At 44.8% G+C, this 18,944-nt stretch overlaps 1 long non-coding RNA gene across 2 annotated transcripts in view; it reads right to left on the bottom strand.

Annotated features, from left to right (window-relative positions):
• Positions 1-18,944, bottom strand: part of LOC134344900 (uncharacterized) — a 301,299-nt gene that overhangs the window by 247,528 nt on the left and 34,827 nt on the right. For both annotated transcript variants that reach the window (XR_010017556.1, XR_010017555.1), the window contains exon 2: positions 4,219-4,309. This is a non-coding gene — a long non-coding RNA (uncharacterized LOC134344900). The remainder of the gene's footprint in view (positions 1-4,218; positions 4,310-18,944) is intronic.

Raw genomic sequence — 18,944 nt, 5'->3', positions numbered from 1 at the left:
GGCAGCAGTGGAGGCCAAGTCATTGGGTGTATTTAAGGCAGAAATTGATAGGTATCTGAGTAGCCAGGGCATCAAAGGTTATGGTGAGAAGGCGGGCGAGTGGGACTAAATGGGAGTATGGATCAGTTCATGATAAAATGGCGGAACAGACTCGATGGGCTGAATGGCTGACTTCTGCTCCTTTGTCTTATGGTCTAATAATGGACTCTAACATTTTCCCAACCACTGAAGTCAGGCTAACTAGCCTATAACTTCCTTTCTTCTTTCTCCCTCCCTCTTTAAAGAGTGGAGTGACATTTTCAATTTTCCTGTTCTTGGAACCATTCCAAAATCTAGTGATTCTTGAAAATTCATTATTGAATACTCAGTCAGTGTCATGGAAAAGTATGGTACAGGTATCCACCGCTTTTGAACATTCGCTTTATGAAACCTTACTGTTACGAAAGACCTACATTACTACCCTGCTTTCGCTTTCAGAAGGTGTTTTCACTGTTACGAAAAAAAATCAGCGCGCGATAAAAGGCAGCGCTCTCCCTCAGATTCGGAACGGCATTGCTTAAACACATGCCTGTGAGCAGCTGTTTGCAAGATGAGCTCTAAGGTATTGGAAAAGCCTAACAGAGCTCGTAAGGGTGATACACTTAGCGTAAAACTAGACATAATTAAGCGTTTCGATCATGGTGAACGAAATAAGGACTAAGTGAGTGTGGCTTGTGGAAGCTGACGAACATGATGTTGAAGAGGTTTTGGCATCCCATGACCAAGAACTGACAGATGAAGAGCTGATGCAATTGGAACAGGAAAAGATAACAATTGAAACTGAATGCAGTAGCAAACGGACCGAAAGTGAAGTTGTCCGGGAACTGAACGTGAAGCAACTGCGTGAGATTTTCGCTGCAATGATAAAGTACGACTTTAATTTTGAAAGGGTACGTAGGTTTAGGGGATATTTGCAGGATGGTTTGAGTCCTTACAAAGAACTGTATGATAGAAAAATGCGCGAGGCTCAGCAGTCAAGCAAGCCTTCCGCATCAGCCACAGCAGACGATGAACCTTGACTTTCGACATTGAGGCGGGCAGTTATAGGAGAAGATGACCTGCCTGTTCTAACGGAAACAGACGACGAGATGACACACCAGTATCCCACCACCCCGCGATTCGTGGAGAATGCAGCGGTAGCTGGGGGGGCGCACAGCACATCCTTAAGAAAAAAGCCGAAATAGACATGCTAATTAATTAGGTGCCGCCTGGCACATAATTGTCGGTTCAGATCAGAGACGACGCATTCGGAAATCGGCACTGATCTGGGCCGACAATTATGTGCCAGGCAGCACCTAATTAATTAGCATGTTTACTTCGGCTTTTTTCTTAAAGATGTGCTGTGTGCCTCCCAGCTACCGCTGTACCACTGCATGCTTCGCGGTTCGGTATCTGTCGGCGGCCTGGAGAGTGGGGGCCACTGCACCACCCAAACTCCGACGACTCAGCCTAACACACCATCATCAGTGTGCTCGGCGCTGAACCAATTCCGGTAAGTGATACTACACTGTACATACATTATTTCGACTTTATATAGGCTGTGTATTTTTACATGTTATTTGGTATGATTTGGCAGTTTCATAGCTTAAAGGTTACTGGAGAAGGTATTTTTGCCAACAGCGCTTGCGTGAGATTTTCGCTGCAGAGAACAGTGCAGTAATGATTGTGGAAATGTATTTCTACTTTATATAGGCTGTGTATTTATCTTATCATTCCTGCTTTTATTATATATTACTGTTATTTTAGGTTTTATGTGTTATTTGGCATGATTTGGTAGGTTATTTTTGGGTCTACGAACACTCACAAAATTTTCCCATATAAGTAAATGGTACTTGCTTCTTCGTTTTACGACATTTTGGCTTACGAACCGTTTCATAGGAACTCTCTACCTTTGGATGGCGGGGGAAACCTGTACTTCTGATTCACTGACAAATTAACACAACCAAGTCCATGAGAGTAACAATTGCCGTGGATCGAGCCAACAGAGGATTAAAACAAAGCAGCTTAACTGTTGTAGTTCAGCTCCTCAAAATAAACTACAGACGTAGAATGATTCTGGGAATGACAGAGTTAACATATGAGGAACGTTTATATGATACGTTTATATGCCCCTGACAGAGTTAACATATGAGGAACGTTTATATGCCCCTGGCTACCTTTGGCCAGAATTGACCACATGGACTGGGTCCTCTCCAGTGCCAGTGTGGTAACTCTGAGCAATGCTGACCTGAGCCTAGTGCTGGAGCAGGGTTGGTTAAGTTGCCGATGCAGGATCATGAAGACTGGACATGAACGTCCAACAAGGGAAACTCCCATTATCAATTTTCACAAAGAAACAATCAGACCAAACTAATTCAGGCAGAACTATTTGGAATGACAAACACACATCGGCACACAGAAATGGCAACTTATAAAATTAGAAATAAATCAACATAATAACCTGGTTAGAGTTCAAAAAACCTGAACTGTCCACTTGCCACTTTTAGGATACTCTGTACTTGTAAACCATCGGTCTCCCTGTTCTACCACTCTCCTTAAGCCCTGTCATGCACTCTGTATGTTAGGCCATAAGATATAGGGGCAGAATTAAGCCATTTGGCCCATCGAGTCTGCTCTGCCATTTCCCTCTCAGCCCCAAGTTCCTGCCTTCTCCCAGTAACCCTTAATATCCTAACTCATCAAGAATCTATCAAACTCTCCATTAATTATACTCAATGACCTGGCCTCCACAGTTGCCTGTGGCAATGAATTTCACAAATTCAGCACTCTCTGGATAAAGAAATTCCTCCTCATCTCTATTCTAAATTAACGTTTCATGAACTATCTCTGAACCCTTTCCAATATCAGCACATCCTTTGTTAAATAAGCAGCCCAAAACTGCTCATAATACTTCAAATGAGACCTTAACATTACATCCTTGCTTTTATAATCTAATCCTCTCGAAATGAATACTAATATTGCATTTGTTCTCACCACCGACACAACCTACAAATTAACATTTAGGCAATCCTGTACAAGGACCCAAGACTTTTGAAATTTCTGTGCATTTAGAAAATAGTGTATGTTTTTGTTTCTTCTACCAAAGTGCATGGTCATACAATCCCTGACACTATAATCTATCTGCCACTTCTTTACCCATTCCCCTAATCTGTCTCAATCCTTCTGCAGCCTCCCTGCTTCCTCAACATTACCTGCCCCTCCACCTGTCTTCATAATGTCCATATTTTTGGTCAGAAACCCATCAATTCCATCATCCAAATTATTGACCTACATCATAAAAAGAGGTGGTCCCAACACAGACTCCTGTGGAACACCACGTCACCAGCAGCCAACCAAAAAAAGGCTTCCTTTACTCCCACTCTTTGCCATCTGCCAATCAGCCAATGCTCTATCCATGTGAATATCTTTCCTGTAATACCATGGGCTCTTAACTTATTAAGTATCTTCATGAGTGGCACCTTGTCAAAGGCATTCTGAAATTCTAAGTACACAACAAACAGCATTTCTCCTTTGTCTATCCTGCATGTAATTTACTCAAAAAGTTCTAATAAATTTGTAAGGCAGGACCTTCCCTTTAAGGGAAGCATGCAAACTTTGATATACTTTATCATGTGCCTCCATTTACCTTGAAACCATATCCTTAGCAAATGAATGTAACATCTTCCTAACCACTGAGGTCAGACTAATTATCCTATAATCTCCTTTCTTCTGTCTTTCTCCCCTCATGAAGTCAAAATCATGTTTATTATCATCGGCATGTGTCGCGAAATTTGTGAAATTTGCAATTTTCCAGTCCTCTGTAACAATGTCAGGGTCCATTGATTTTTGAAAGACCATTACACTTACCTCTACAATCTCTTCACCCAGCACTTTCAGAACCTTAGGGTGTAGGCTATCTGATCCAGGAGACTTATCTACCAGACCTTTCAGTTTCCTAAGAACCTTCTTCTTGGTAATGGCAACTTCACTCACTTCAGCCCCTGATACATTCATACTTCTGTATATTGCTAGTGTCTTCCACAGTGAAGATTCATACAAAATAATTTTTCAGTTCATCTGCCAGTTCCTGGTATCTCATTACTACTTCTCCAGCATCATTTTATAATGGTCTCATATCTATTCTCTTTGTATATCTGAAGAAACTTTTGGTATCCTCTTTCATATTATTGGCTAGCTTACCTTCGTATTCCATCTTTTCCATCCTTATATCTTCTTTTAGTTGGCTTCTGTTGGTTTTAAAACTTCGCAATCCTCTGACAGTCTTGTTGCTCTGGCAGAAGAAAGAGAAAGTAAATCCATCGGCTTACAACTAGACAATGACAGGACCATTTACACTGACAGTCAAAGACTTACACAGCATGAGAATCCATCCACACCTTCTTCACTACCCTGTCTACCTGTGCGCCTCTTTCAGGGAATTCTGTACCTCTATTCCTCGGTCTCTCTGTTCTACAACTCTCCCTGGCCCCTGTCATTCACTCTGCATATTCTACTCTGGTTAACTTCCCAAACTTGTACTTGCCCAGTTAAGTTCCACCTGCCATTCCTTGGCCCATTTTCCCAGGTGGTCTCCATTCCATTATAACCTCAGACAACTCTCATTTTCACCACACTCTCATTCTGATGTCATGCACAACCTCACTAATTGTTCGTCCTGAAATTCTGGAGCATAAACAGAAACACCTGAATGACTTGTCACTGGATCTTCTGAACTATCTATGTAGATATGCAAGAATCCTTCTTCTTCCTTGAGTTTTTACAGCAGTTGGTATCCACACTGTTGCATTACTACCATCTTCAGGATTTATTGTCCCTCATTGTCCATTCACTTTAAAGCCGTCTTTCCAGTCCCGTTGCCCTTAAAAAACTAAACAACCATTTCCTCCCTGATCACTCTCCCCATATTCCAATAAACCTTTAACACTGTTCTCTACCAATCCTATTTTGCGTAATTGTTGTAACATTTGTTGCCTTTCCTGTGCAAATTTCCAGCATGAAATAAGGATATGCTCTACTGTTTCAGTCTCTTGACATAGATTGCAAAAACCTGTTGGATGCTTATTTATGATGGCCAGAGTGCCATTAAGGTTGCTGTGCCCAATTCACAATCTACTTATAATTACTTGCTCCTTCTGCTTTACTCTCCTACTTCTTCCCATATCTACTCTGTTCTAAATTGAATGTAAATGTCTTCCTTTTACTGCTCTATTCCAATGCTGCTGCCACTGTTGATTTATCCTTCTCCACACTATGCTCTTCCCCTCTGATTTTGATAGTTTAATATTGACCTCTACAGATCCTTTTTTGACTGCTGTTTTTGCCAGCCTATCTCCCTGTCTCATTTCCCATAATACCCGAATGTGCTGGAACCCACATGAATGCGATATTTTTGCCTTGTCTAGCCAGTCTTGAATTTGCAAACAGGATTTCATAAAGCAGATCCTGGTGACACACCTTAATGCTTGCAAGGGCTGATACAGAATTGCTACACATCACAATATTATTACAATCAACCAGCTCACTCCATTCTAGTGCTAACAACATGACAAACATTTCAGCTGCATATACACTCAAGCAATCGGGTGTTCTCTTGCTAATTTCCACTCGATAACTTGGTACAACAATTGCAGATTCTGTTGCACCTGTTTCTGGATCCTTTGATCCATCGGTAAAAATCTGTATGCCTTTATATTTACATTCCCTATAAGTATGATATTCACTGAGTATATCAGCAGTCTTATTACTGTGCTTAATCTTAAGCAATTCCAAATCTACAGAGGGATTTTCTAATACCCAGAAAGGTCTAACAGGCCACACCACACTTGCACAAAACTCTTTATCGAATACACCCATATCTTTTGCCGTTTGCTTTCCTGTCCAGCCAAAACTTTCTTTTTGTGTCCTCTCCTTCTCCCAGCATGTCTGCAACACCCTTTTTGTAGGATGGCTATCACCATGCCCCCTTAAATTAATCCAGTAATTGGCCTCCAGCTGTTTACGCCGCAGCCCCAATGGCATTTCATTTGGCTCAACTTGGAGTGCACACACTGGGGAAGTTCTAACCGCTCCCTAGCACACCCTTAGAGCCCGAGCTTGCACAATATTCAGTTCTGCCAGCACAGATTTTGCTGCTGACCTGTATACAATACTTACATAGTCTAATCTTGATCTTATTAATGCTACATAAATATATTTCAGTGATGCAAAATCAGCAGCCCATTCCAATCCAGCAAGACACCTCATGACATTTATCACATTTTCACATTTACTAACTACATATCTAACATGTTCTCTCCATGTTAATCTCAAGTGCACTCCCAAAAACTGAAAACTTTCAACTCTCCAGGTTACTTCCATATAGATTAATATTAAGTCCCCTGAACTGTTTCCTTGTAAGGAACATGGCTTTTGTCTTCTGCACTGAAAATTTAACACCCCACTTTGTCCGCCACTCTTCAACTTGATTAATTCCATCTTGCATTTTTGTAACTATACGTTCAATATTTCTCCCTCTTTTCCACAAAGCCCCATCACCTGCAAACAATGACCTCCCCACTTCCATTGGAATATTTATAAATATATAATTTATTAAAATGGGGAAAAAAGTTGGACTCACTACACTCCCCTGAGGCAACCCGTTTTCTACAACACACTGGCTTGATAGCTCTGATCCTATCTTCACCTGAATAGTTCTCCCATTTAAGAAGTCCTTAACCCAATTGAACATCACCCCCCACCAATTCCCTATAAAAGTAGCTTGATTAGGAGCCCCTCTTTCCGTAACATATCATAAGTTTTCTCAACATGAAAAAAAAACTGCAACCACTGTCTCTTTATTTACTTGAGCTTTTCTTATTTCATCCTCTGGACACAACACTGGATCCATAGTATTCCTTCCTTCCCTGAACCTGCTTTGATACGTAGCCACCATACATACTTCCTGCCTTGCATATATCTGCCTCTGGTCTTCTTCTTCTTCTTAGAGTTTTTACGGCAGTTGGCATCCACATTATTGCATTATCTGTGTCTGGTCTCCAAGTAACCAGAGTTTGAATCTGGTGGTGATGATGCATCTCATTGTGATGCGTCCCGCTTGTGTCACAGTGGCCTTGTGATATGACATGCTAAGTGGTCATGTCTCAACACCTCTGTATTTAGCAAAAGCCTAAGTCATTGTCTGTGTTACAATAATGTCATGAGGGTGAAAGGAATAACTGTTTTTCATGGTGACCCTGTGTCCGTGACCTTGGGAATGATAGAAGTGGGACTGTTCACTTTCCCTGCCCCTTATCTAGGTTATGAGAGATTCGGTGTTAAAATTGTGGTTGGAAACAAAGAAATGGCTGAGACATTTGGAAATATTGTCCTTTCTATGTAAATAGTGTCCGATTTGTGAATGTCACATTCCTGAGGACTCTGGGTACACGTCACTCTTGAGTGAATATAACATATGAATCTGCCTCCACTCTTCCAACAGACATTTCCCTCCAGACCTTAAATAATTGAAGTGTAAAAATATTTCCTTTCATCACTCCTAGTTTATTTAGCAAATATCTTGATTCTACAAGAACACAGTCAAAATCTAGAGGCATTTAGCAGGACAAGGAGCATCTAAGGGAAGGAATAAACTGTTGATATTTCATGCCAAGACCCTTCATTCTACATTCTCCTGTTCTTGAACCCACTGCTGAAGTGAGGAGCTTCCCTGACAGCAGGTTGTCAGGAGAATAAGTGAAGGGGAATAGGTTACAGGGAAATAGGTGTGGGAATGGGATTGCCTTAGAGCCTGCATGGACTAAGACTGTAACACCATGAGACATAGGAGCAGGATTAGACCAATCAACACATCAAGTTTGCAAGACCAAGGAGCTGATTATTGACTACAAAAGGCAGAAACCCTGAGCCTGTACTCATTGGTGGATCAGAGTTGGAGAGGGTCAGAAGCTTCAAATTCCTGGGCATTTCAGAGATTCTGTCCTGATTCCCACAAGTAGCTGCCATTACAAAGAAAGCATGGCAGTGCCCCTGCTTTGTTAGAGGTTAGAAAGATTTAGCATGTCATCTAAAAGCTTGACAAACTTCTACAGATGTGTGGTGGAGAGTATATTGACTGGCTGCATCACTGCCTGGAATGGAAACACCAATGCCCTTGAACTGAAAAGCCTACAAAAAGTAGTGGATACAGCCCAGTCCATCACGGTAAAGGCCCTCGTACTACTGAGTACATCTACATGGAGCATTGTTGCAGGAAAGAAGCATCCATTATGAAGGATCCCCATCATTCAGATAATGCTCTCCAATTCCCCTTAAATATTTCACCTGAAACCTGGTTTTCTTGGGCTGCACAAGTCTAGGGCATGCACAGTCAGGTCCCACCAAATCCATGAGATTGGGATGGCTCTCACACCCAAAACCCCGGCGTGTGTGGATTGCCGTGTAATTTGCTACCCTGTTACAACTCAGTGCCAAGAAACAACAGACTGCACACTGCATACGATTAAAGGAATTATATTTGTGAATGTTAACTTAACTAAAGGGTTAGTAAAGAAATTAAGGTAAAAAAAAACAACAAAGGCCCATTATAATTAAACAGTCAAATGTGCAAAGCTCACACCGGTGCTAGGCACAAAAAAAACCCGTTCCCCTGATTGGTTGGCTCACATTCCAAAGTATCCGTTATCTCTAACCATAACCCAGACTCTGCTTCTACAGAAAGACCATTACATGAAATACATTGGAATATTAGCAGTTAATCCTTTACCAGGATGTTACACTCTCCCCCCACCAAAACTAGCCATGTCCTCCTGACTTTGAGATAATTTATCACCCTTCATGAATAATACAAATCCTCACAGAAATTTCATGATATCGTGACCTCTGATCCAGGTGTAACTGGCAGTGACATATCTCACCAAAGGGATAGGCGCCATTTTCTGTTCACCCAGTGCGACATAGGCAAATCGATCTGGGGGTTCCTGACTTTATGAGATCTCCTTACCCATGATCTACTTCTTCAGTTTCAGACCCTGGCCTCTTTCCTGTCAACATGAGAAGGCACCTCCCTGTCCATTACTTGTGCCTCTCACCAACTCAGGTCGCCATGTCACTTGATTGAGCTCAGCTTCATGCCCAGTTACTTTAGAGTCCAGCCTCCCATCATTGTCTGACCGTAAACCTGCCTGCCCACTACTGCTTCCCCCCATTTCACCCGCCTCAGCGTAAGGAAGATTAGAACATAGAACATAGAACAGTACAGCACAGTACAGGCCCTTTGGCCCACATTGTTGTGCCGACCCTCAAATCATGCCTCCCATATAACCCCCCACCTTAAGTTCCTCCATATACCTGTCTAGTAGTCTCTTAAACTTCACTAGTGTATCTGCATCCACCACTGGCTCAGGCAGTGTATTCCACGCACCAAACACTCTCTGAGTAAAACACCTTCCTCTAATATTCCCCTTGAACTTCCCACCCTTTACATTAAAGTCATGTCCTCTTGTATTGAGCAGTGGTGTCCTGGGGAAGAGGTGCTGGCTATCCACTCTATCTATACCTCTTAATATCTTGTATACTTCTATCATGCCTCCTCTCACCCTCCTACTCTCCGAAGAGTAAAGCCCTAGCTCCCTTAATCTCTGATCATAATCCATACTCTCTAAACCTGGCAGCGTCCTGGTAAGTCTCCTCTGTACCCTTTCCAATGCTTCCACATCCTTCCTATAGTGAGGCGACCAGAACTGGACACAGCACTCCAAATGCGGCCTAGCCAGAGTTTTATAGAGCTGCATTATTACCTCGCGACTCTTAAACTCTATCCCTCAACTTATGAAAGCTAACACCCCATAAGCTTTCTTAACTATCCTATCTACCTGTGAGGCAATTTTCATGGATCTGTGGACATGGATCCCTCTGCTCCTCCACACTACCAAGTATCCTGCCATTTACTTTGTACTCTGCCTTGGAGTTTGTCCTTCCAAAGTGTACCACCTCACACTTCTCCAGGTTGAACTCCATCTGCACTTCTCAGCCCACTTCTGCAACCTATCAATGTCTCTCTGCAATCTTTGACAATCCTCTACACTATCTACAACACCACCAACCTCTGCAAACTTGCCAACCCACCCTTCTACCCCCACATCCAGGTCGTTAATAAATATCATGAAAAGTAGAGGTCCCAGAACTGATCCTTGTGGGACACCACTAGTCACAAACTTCCAATCTGAATGTACTCCCTCCACTACGACCCTCTGCCTTCTGCAGGCAAGCCAATTCTGAATCCACCTGGCCAAACTTCCCTGGATCCCATGCCTTCTGATTTTCTGAATAAGCCTATCGTGTGGAACCTTGTCAAATGCCTTACTAAAATCCATATAGATCACATCCACTGCACTACCCTTATCTATATGCCTGGTCACCTCCTCAAAGAACTCTATCAGGCTTGTTAGACACGATCTGCCCTTCACAAAGCCATGCTGACTGTCCCTGACCAGACCATGATTCTCTAAATGCCTGTAGATCCTAGCTCTAAGAATCTTTTCCAACAGCTTTCCCACCACAAACGTAAGGCTCACTGGTCTATAATTACCTGGGCTATTCCTACTACCTTTTTTGAACAAGGGGACAACATTCGCCTCCCTCCAATCCTCCGGTACCATTCCCGTAGGCAACGAGGACATAAAGATCCTAGCCAGAGGCTCAGCAATCTCTTCCCTCACCTCATGGAGCAGCCCGGGGAATATTCCATCAGGCCCTGGGGAATTATCCATCTTAATGTATTTTAATAACTCCAACACCTCCTCTGCCTTAATATCAACATGCTCCAGAACATCAACTTCACTCATATTGTCCTCGCCATCAAGTTCCCTCTCATTGGTGAATACCGAAGAGAAGTATTCATTGAAGACCTCGCTCACTTCCACAGCCTCCAGGCACATCTTCCCACCTTTATCTCTAATCAGTCCCCCTTCACTCCTGTCATCCTTTTTTTCTTCACATAATTGAAGAATGCCTTGGGGTTTTCCTTTACCCTACTCGCCAAGGCCTTCTCATGCCTCCTTCTTGCTCTTCTCAGCCCCTTCTTAGGCTCCTTTCTTGCTTCCCTATATTCCTCAATAGACTCATCTGATCCTTGCTTCCTAAACCTCATGTATGCTGCCTTCTTCCACCTGACTAGATTTTCCACCTCACTTGTCACCCATGGTTCCTTCACCCTACCATTCTTTATCTTCCTCACCAGGACAAATTTATCCCTAACATCCTGAAAGCGATCTCTAAACATCAACCACATGTCCATAGTATATTTCCCTGCAAAAACATCATTCCAATTCACACCAGCAAGTTCTAGCCTTATATCCTCATAATTTGCCCTTCCCCAATTAAAAATTTTCCTGTCTTCTCTGATTTTATCCTTTCCCATGATAGTACTAAAGGCCAGGAAGCGGTGGTCACTGTCACCCAGATGCTCACCCACTGAGAGATCTGTGACCTGACCTGGTTCGTTCCCTAATACTAGATCGAGTATGGCATCCCCCTAGTTGGCCTGTCAACACACTGTGACAGGAATCTGTCCTGGACACACTTAACAAACTCTGCCCCGTCCAAACCCTTGGAACTAATCAGGTGCATATCAATATTAGGGAAGTTAATGTCACCCATGATAACAACCCTGTTATCTTTGCACCTTTCCAAAATCTGCCTCCCAATCTGCTCCTCAGTATCTCTGCTGCTACCAGGGGGTCTATAGGATACCCCCAATAGAGTAACTGCTCCTTTCCTGTTCCTGACTTCTACCCATACTGACTCAAAAGACGATTTTGCTACATTACCCACCCTTTCTGTGGCTGTAATAGTATCGCTGACCAGTAATGCCACCCCTCCTCCCCACCGTCCCCCCATCCCTTTTAAAACACTGAAATCCAGGAATATTGAGAATCCATTCCTGCCCTGGTGCCAGCCAAGTCTCTGTAATGGCAGCTACATTATAAGTCCATGTTTATGTATCCAAGCTCTCAGTTCATCACCTTTGTTCCTGATGTTTCTTGCACTGAGGTACACACACTTCAGCCCTTCTACCTTACTACCTTTACACCGTTTATTCTGCTTCTCTTTCCTCAAAGCCTCTCTATATGTTAGATCCGGCTTTACTCCATGCACTTCTTTCACTGCTCTATCGCTCCGGGTCCCATCCCCCTTGCAAATTAGTTTAAACCCTCCTGATCCATGCCAGCGAACCTACCTGCAAGGATATTGCTCCCCCTCGAGTTCAGGTGCAACCCATCCAATCTGTACAGGTCCCACCTTCCCCAGAAGAGATCCCAATGATCTAAAAATCTAAAACCCTGCCCCCTGCACCAACTCCTCAGCCTTGCATTCAACTGCCATCTCACCAATTCTTACTATTACTATCACATAGCACAAGTAGCAATCCTGAGAACGCCACCCTTGAGGTCCTGTTCTTCAGCCTTCTGCCTAGTTCCCGAAACTCACACTTCAGGACCTCATCCCTCTTCCTGCCTATGTCATTGGTGCCAACATGTATCACGACTTCTGGTTGCTTTCCCTCTTGTACCAGGATGTCGTGCATCCGGTCAGAGACATCCTGGACCCTGGCACCTGGGAGGCAACAGACCATGCATGTGTCCTTCTCATGTCCGCAAAATGTCTTGTCTGCTCCCCTGACTATAGAGTCTCCAATGACGACAGCTCTCCTCTTCTCTGTCCCACCCTTCTGCACCACAGAGTCAGACTCAGTGCCAGAGGCCCTACCACAGTGGCTCACACCTGGACGGTCGTCCCCATCAACAGCATCCAGGACAGTAAACTTATTATTCAGGGGAAAGATTGGGAATCTCTTCGTCAATTATTTGTGAGTTTGCAAAGAGCAGCATATACCATGCTCCCATTTCCTCACCCTCTGAGTCCGTATCACATTCAGTGGTTAGGTCTTGTCCAGACCCTTCCACTGTTGTCCTTCTGCTCTTCCATGTTTCCGCAGAGCCTTCTTAGTTGGTGTAGGGTCCAGGTCAAGCTGTGGTTCAACACGTACCTCTTGTGCCAGAGGTAGAAGGTGGCTACGAAGGAGAATCTTGACAGGCCCATTTGTATCCTTTAGTTTCACCTGGCAATCTGGTACATTTGGCATCTGACTCTCCACTACATAGGGCTTAGCTGCCCAGTGGTCAGCCAATTTATGCTTCCCAGGCAGCCCCATATTCTTTATGAGAACTCAGTCTCCGGGCACTAGTTGGGAGAACCTAACCCTCTCTTATTTCCTTGATTTTGCTTGGTAGTCAAGACCTCGGCTAGTTTATATGCCCTTTGCATTCCCTCCTTATGTCACGCATATGCTTCAGATAAGTCTTCTGTTGTAGATCTTCCCCACCTAAAACAGAAGTCAACGGGCAACCTCGCTTTGCGCCCAAACATCAGATAGCAAAGTGAGTACCCGGTAGCTTAATTCTGTGTACAGTTGTAGCAGTGGACCAGATACCCAATATGTTGACTCCACTTGTTCTTCTTGCTGATCTCCAAAGTTCTGAGCATGTCTAGCGAGGTCCAATTGAACCTCTCGAGCTAGGGATCACTCTGATGGTGATAATGTGTAGTCCTTGACTTCTTGACTCCAAGCATGCTAAGTAACTCATGTATGAGCCTACTCTTGAAATCCTGTCCCTAATCGCTAGATATTCACCTGGGGAGGCCATAATGAACAAAATACTTTTCCCATAACACTTTGGCCATAGTGGACACCCTCTGATTCTTTGTAGGGAAGGCCTGTACTGTATATGGTGTAGTGATCCGTAATGACCAAGACATTCGTTTGTTGCTGACATTAGGTTCTATTGATATGAAATTCATGCACACCAGACTAAGTGGACCTGCACTTTGCAAATGAGATAATGGAGTGGCCCTTCCAGGCAGCGTCTTCCCTCATATACATTGAATGCATGACTTGCAGTATGTTTGATCTCCAGCTTCATTCAGAGCTTGTAGAACGGATCTCTGAGCAATCCATAGGTCTTGTCAACTCTTAAATCATCATGAAGTAACTTCAACACAATCTTCCGATACTTCTCAGGCAGAACTAGCTGGGAACATCAAGGTCGGTCCGAGGCGACATGACCCAGTATAGGATCTGGTTCCTCAACTCTACTCTGAACCATCCTGTCAGCAGTAGAGATACCACAGAGTATTTCATCTTGTCCACTTGGGCCATATCCCCTCTTGCAGCTACTGACCAAACAGTCCCGATGCAAGGGTCACCTCAGTGAGCAGTGGCCACTTCCCCTGGACTCAACTCAGGCAACTGCTTTGGCTTCAGAGCAGTCAGTTTGCAGTAAACTGGTGGAATGCTCCCAAATGATCCATCGCTCGATCCTGAACTTGCCTTGCCTCTGACGTCTCTGTGAGGGAAAACTGGCATATTGTTTTAACTCCAGGTGCAGGAACACTCTCCCAGTCTTCATCCCTGTCTGGCCTTTCATGCACACATTGGGACAAAGCATCAGCATCAATGTTCCAACTCCCTGGCCGGTGCTTCAGGCTGAAATCGTAGGCAGACAATGCTGCCAACCAGTGATAGCCTGTGGCATTCAATCTTGCTGAGGTTAGGATATGTTAATTGGTTATTATCCATCCTCACCACCATTTAGCTAGTCACTTAGCTTTTTCACCACAGCCCACTTCAATGCCAGGAACTCCAATTTGTGCGTGGGGTAGTTTCACTCAGAGGGTGACAGACTCCGGCTGACAAACATGACAGGTCTCAATCCTGTGCCCTGATCTTGATACATATCACCCCCTACACCCTCTCTGCTGGCATCTGCATGCAGTACATATGGCAATCGGGGGTCTGCAAAAACCAACACAGGCGTTTTCAGCAGCTCCTCCAGCAACTGAAAGGCCTCATTACATGTTGTATCCCATCTTGCTCCAAAAGGCTCTGAAGGGCTTAGATAATTGTTACCATCCTCTCCTCTCATGTTCCTTCCTTTCTTCCCCAAGGGAAGGTAACCGCACAGAAGCTAATTTAGAGAGTGACTCTCTGTAGAGTAGTCCTTTATGAACCTCCAATATTACCCACAGAATCCAAGGAATGAACGCAGGACGATTACAGTCTGGGGCCTTGGCCATGTGGTCACCGCTTCTATCTTAGACAGATTTATAGCTACTCCATGCCATGAGACTATGTGCCCAATATAGTTGACAGATGTCTTGCAGAACTGGCACTTGTCTAGGGAAGGTTTTAACCCTTCAGCTTTCAGGTGGCTGAGCACCTTAAGTAGCCTCGCATCATGTTCATCCAAGGTGGAGCCGAGCACTATGAGGTCATCCAGGTACACAAGCACCTCAAGCAAGTTCATGTCCCCCACTGTTTTCTTCATGACATTGTGGAAAGGTGCCAGGGATCCCATTATGCCCTGAGGCATCCTTTCAAACTGGAAGAATCCATGTGGACATATAAATGCCATCTTCTCTTTGTCGGCCTCACCATGGGGATCTTGTAATATCCACTCCTCAACTCCAGCACACTGAACGACTTCACACCACTCAGGCAGGCCAATGCATCCTCGATTCTCGGGGCCATATACCAGTCGGGGTCTATGCCTGTTCAGAGTCTGATAGTCTACAAACATCTGTACCTTCCCATTCTTCTTTTGGGCCACTAATATTGGGGACGCACAGGGGCTCCTGGACTCAGTGATGATACCAGATTCTTTCAGCTTCCACAGATGCTGCAGAATATCTCCATCTCTTCATGTGCCAGTTGCCATGACCCTTCTCTGAACGGCGTGCCTTCTGTCACCCAGATGGTGTGGCAAGTGCCCTTGGAACAACCACATCAAACTCATCAGTAGAAAAGACATCTTCCAGCTTCAACATCTTCTCTATCAACCTCCTCTTCCAACCTCCAGGTACTTGGGAGTCCCTAAAGTTGAATGACTTGGTGGTTAATTTTCCCTTCTTTGAGAGAGTTTCTCCCTGGCTTTTCTCACAGGTACACTAGACACTACCATCATCAGAAAGTGGTGGGTCATTGACATCCCCCACCTGAGGGTGACCTCCCTCTCAGAGGTGTTCCTGAGAATCACTGTCATCCTGTTGACCTATACAACTGAGAGCTTCTGCAGTTCGAGCCTCACCAATACCTCAGTAGGTAAGCGTGACTCCTCTTCGTAGTCTTTCAGAGCATCTGCCAAGAGGGCCTTGGCATCAGGCATTCCAGGAAATTTGGGGTTTCCTGTCACTCTAGCTACTTCCCCCAGCCGTAGCACAATTGGTTTGGACTGGGTACCGCACAGTTCCTCATTTATGCTTATCATCCAGTCCACTGCGGCCACGCACTTCCTCAAAAGCAGCTCAGAACACATGGTGAATGGACAAAGTATTCAGAAAGCTGTCTCCAACCTTCTCCTTGCAGGATACCACTAGCCTCCTCACAATAGGATATTTGTCCCCACAAAAAATGGAGTTTCACCCTTCTCGACGGGGTCCGGACAAGCCAAAACAAATGTATCAAGAACCTCAGCTACTCCAAAAACTCCAGCTTCAATGACAAGTAATCATTATACAGGTAGTCATCAGTACTGATACCCCAGATCTCTAAGGCACTGAGTGGCGTCAATGGTTAATGCATCAAATATCAGTTGTAAAACAAACGGAACAGCAGAGTAACCTGAGAGCCTGTGTCAAGTATGGCTCCAGCATAAATACCATCAATCCGTAATGATACACTGGAGCTTGGCCCCACTAAGCCTTCAGGAATAGGGTTTTTTGCTTTAAGATGTCCCTTGAAATATTGATTGGAATGTGTTCTCCCCGAGTTCCCTCACTGGGTCTTTTCTGACGTCTCTCTCCGCTTGGGTACCTGGGGGCTCACTCTCTGAAGGCTTTCCGGTCCTGCACACTCCCGCCTGAAGTGTCCTTTTTCCCCACAGTTATAGCAGATTATACCAGTTATTCTGCCCCCACCCCATCCCCCCGCCCCACGAGATCCTGTTCAATAGCAACCCTCTGCTTCGTCTGTCCCCTCATTGGACCCGGTTCCTTGGTGGCTTTGTCAGGCAGGGTGGCCGCATCCACCGATAACAACGGGGACATCTCAGTTCTAACTCTGCCACAAGCTCCTTTAACACAACCAGGGGTGGGCTACCTGGGGTCACTTCAGCAATGGGGGCTACTACTGAGGACTGTAGCCTGTGCCTCCATCGCATTCTCCTCCTCTCATACTTCTCTGATCAGCTCGACAAACGAGGACAGGGGGGCGAGTCTAATGAGACACTTGGAGACCCAATGCAATTATGTCCTGTGACTGCACGCCTTTCACCACTTGGTCCATTCTTAACTGATTCACCTCAGCAGCTTGAATGGCCCCCATGCTGCAAGCAACTCAGCTGAAAAATGTCGGCAGAAAGTTTCTCCCCGTCTCCTGAAACATGTTCCTAAACCCCGTCATAAGCTCCATTGGACTTCCCGTTACGCCAAAAACATTTTCTAGCACTTGCATGTAGCCCATGGATATAGCCACAGGGCTCGGTGTCTTTAAGGATCTCACTTTGTCAGCAGCCAGACCTCTCAGACTCTCTGTCAGCCGCTGTATTTTCACATTATCAGAGCACTGCCGCTCATCCAGCTTCTGAGAGGTCTGCTTCACCCAAGTCTCATAATCCTCTTCCCCTTCGGGGGCTGGAGGTTATCCCCAAGAACATTTTTGAGCCTATGATAACTGGGACTTTGCACCTGGCCACTTGGCCATTTATTCGCCAGGGAGGTAAGGTCCGATACCAACTCAGAATGCTCTCCCCTTGCTGGAGGACTCGTTAAACCTTTCAAATCAGACCACTCCTTCCCCTCGCTCTGCAGAAACAAGAGCAACCTACCTTTGAAGTTTCCGCCCCCAGCTACAGGAAACTCAGCATCCGATTTGACAAGCTCGCCTACGTTCCCCTTCCCTCGGAAAGTATGGACACCCCACGCCCCCAACCCCTCTCCTCTCCTGGGGCCCCAGTAGTACCATTGTTGTTACGTCAGCACTAGTCTGAACTAAAACAAAGTCTTTGCCGGCCATTTTGTCAAATCTCCGCTCCATGATCGTAACTGTTCCCAAGGCTTTAACGGTACTCTGTGCCAGTCAACAATTCACTGGGGCTATGAATGTCCACCCCACTCAATACACACACATTCGTTACTGGTAAACCCATGGATTCGCACCACTGCTCAACCCCTGCAGCAGCCATAGGCACGTATCTTCATCACTTTACCGGACAATAGTTTAACACAGGCTTACATACACAACCCACTGGATCAAACCAGGATGATACCCCCACAATGAAACCCTGGTTTCCCTGGGCTGCATAAGTCTATGGGATTCACATTCCAATCATGCCAAACTCATGAGATTGGGATGGCTCTCTCACCCTAAACGCTGGTTTGTGTGGATGCTGTATAATTTGCCACCCTGTTACAACTCAGTGCCAAGAAATAACAGACTGCACACTGCATGCGATTACAAGAATAATATTTATGAATGTTAACTTAACTAAGGGGTTAGTAAAGAAAAGAAAGTCAACAAACAAAAAGGGTCAATTATAATTAAACAGTCAAATGTGCACAGCACATTTGGAGCTCAACTCTTCCAAACGTCATAATCACTGATCTTCAGTAGACTTCCATACCCTGCTCCGACGAATCATGATCCTTACCGGCTCGAATCCTACAACCAGTTCTCTCCAGCGTCCTCTCACTTCATCACTCACCAAACAAAAGACCCCAGCTCACACCGGTGTCAGGCACACAAAGAAAACTCCGCTCCCCTGATTGGCTGGCTCGTATTCCGAAGCACCCATTATCTCTAACCATAACTCTAACACTGCTTCTACAGAAAGACCATTACGTTAGCAGTGAAA

This window comes from Mobula hypostoma, chromosome 4 (assembly GCF_963921235.1).
Source record: "Mobula hypostoma chromosome 4, sMobHyp1.1, whole genome shotgun sequence".
Lineage (NCBI taxonomy): Eukaryota > Metazoa > Chordata > Chondrichthyes > Myliobatiformes > Myliobatidae > Mobula > Mobula hypostoma.
This window is presented reverse-complemented; position numbering and strand designations above follow the sequence as displayed.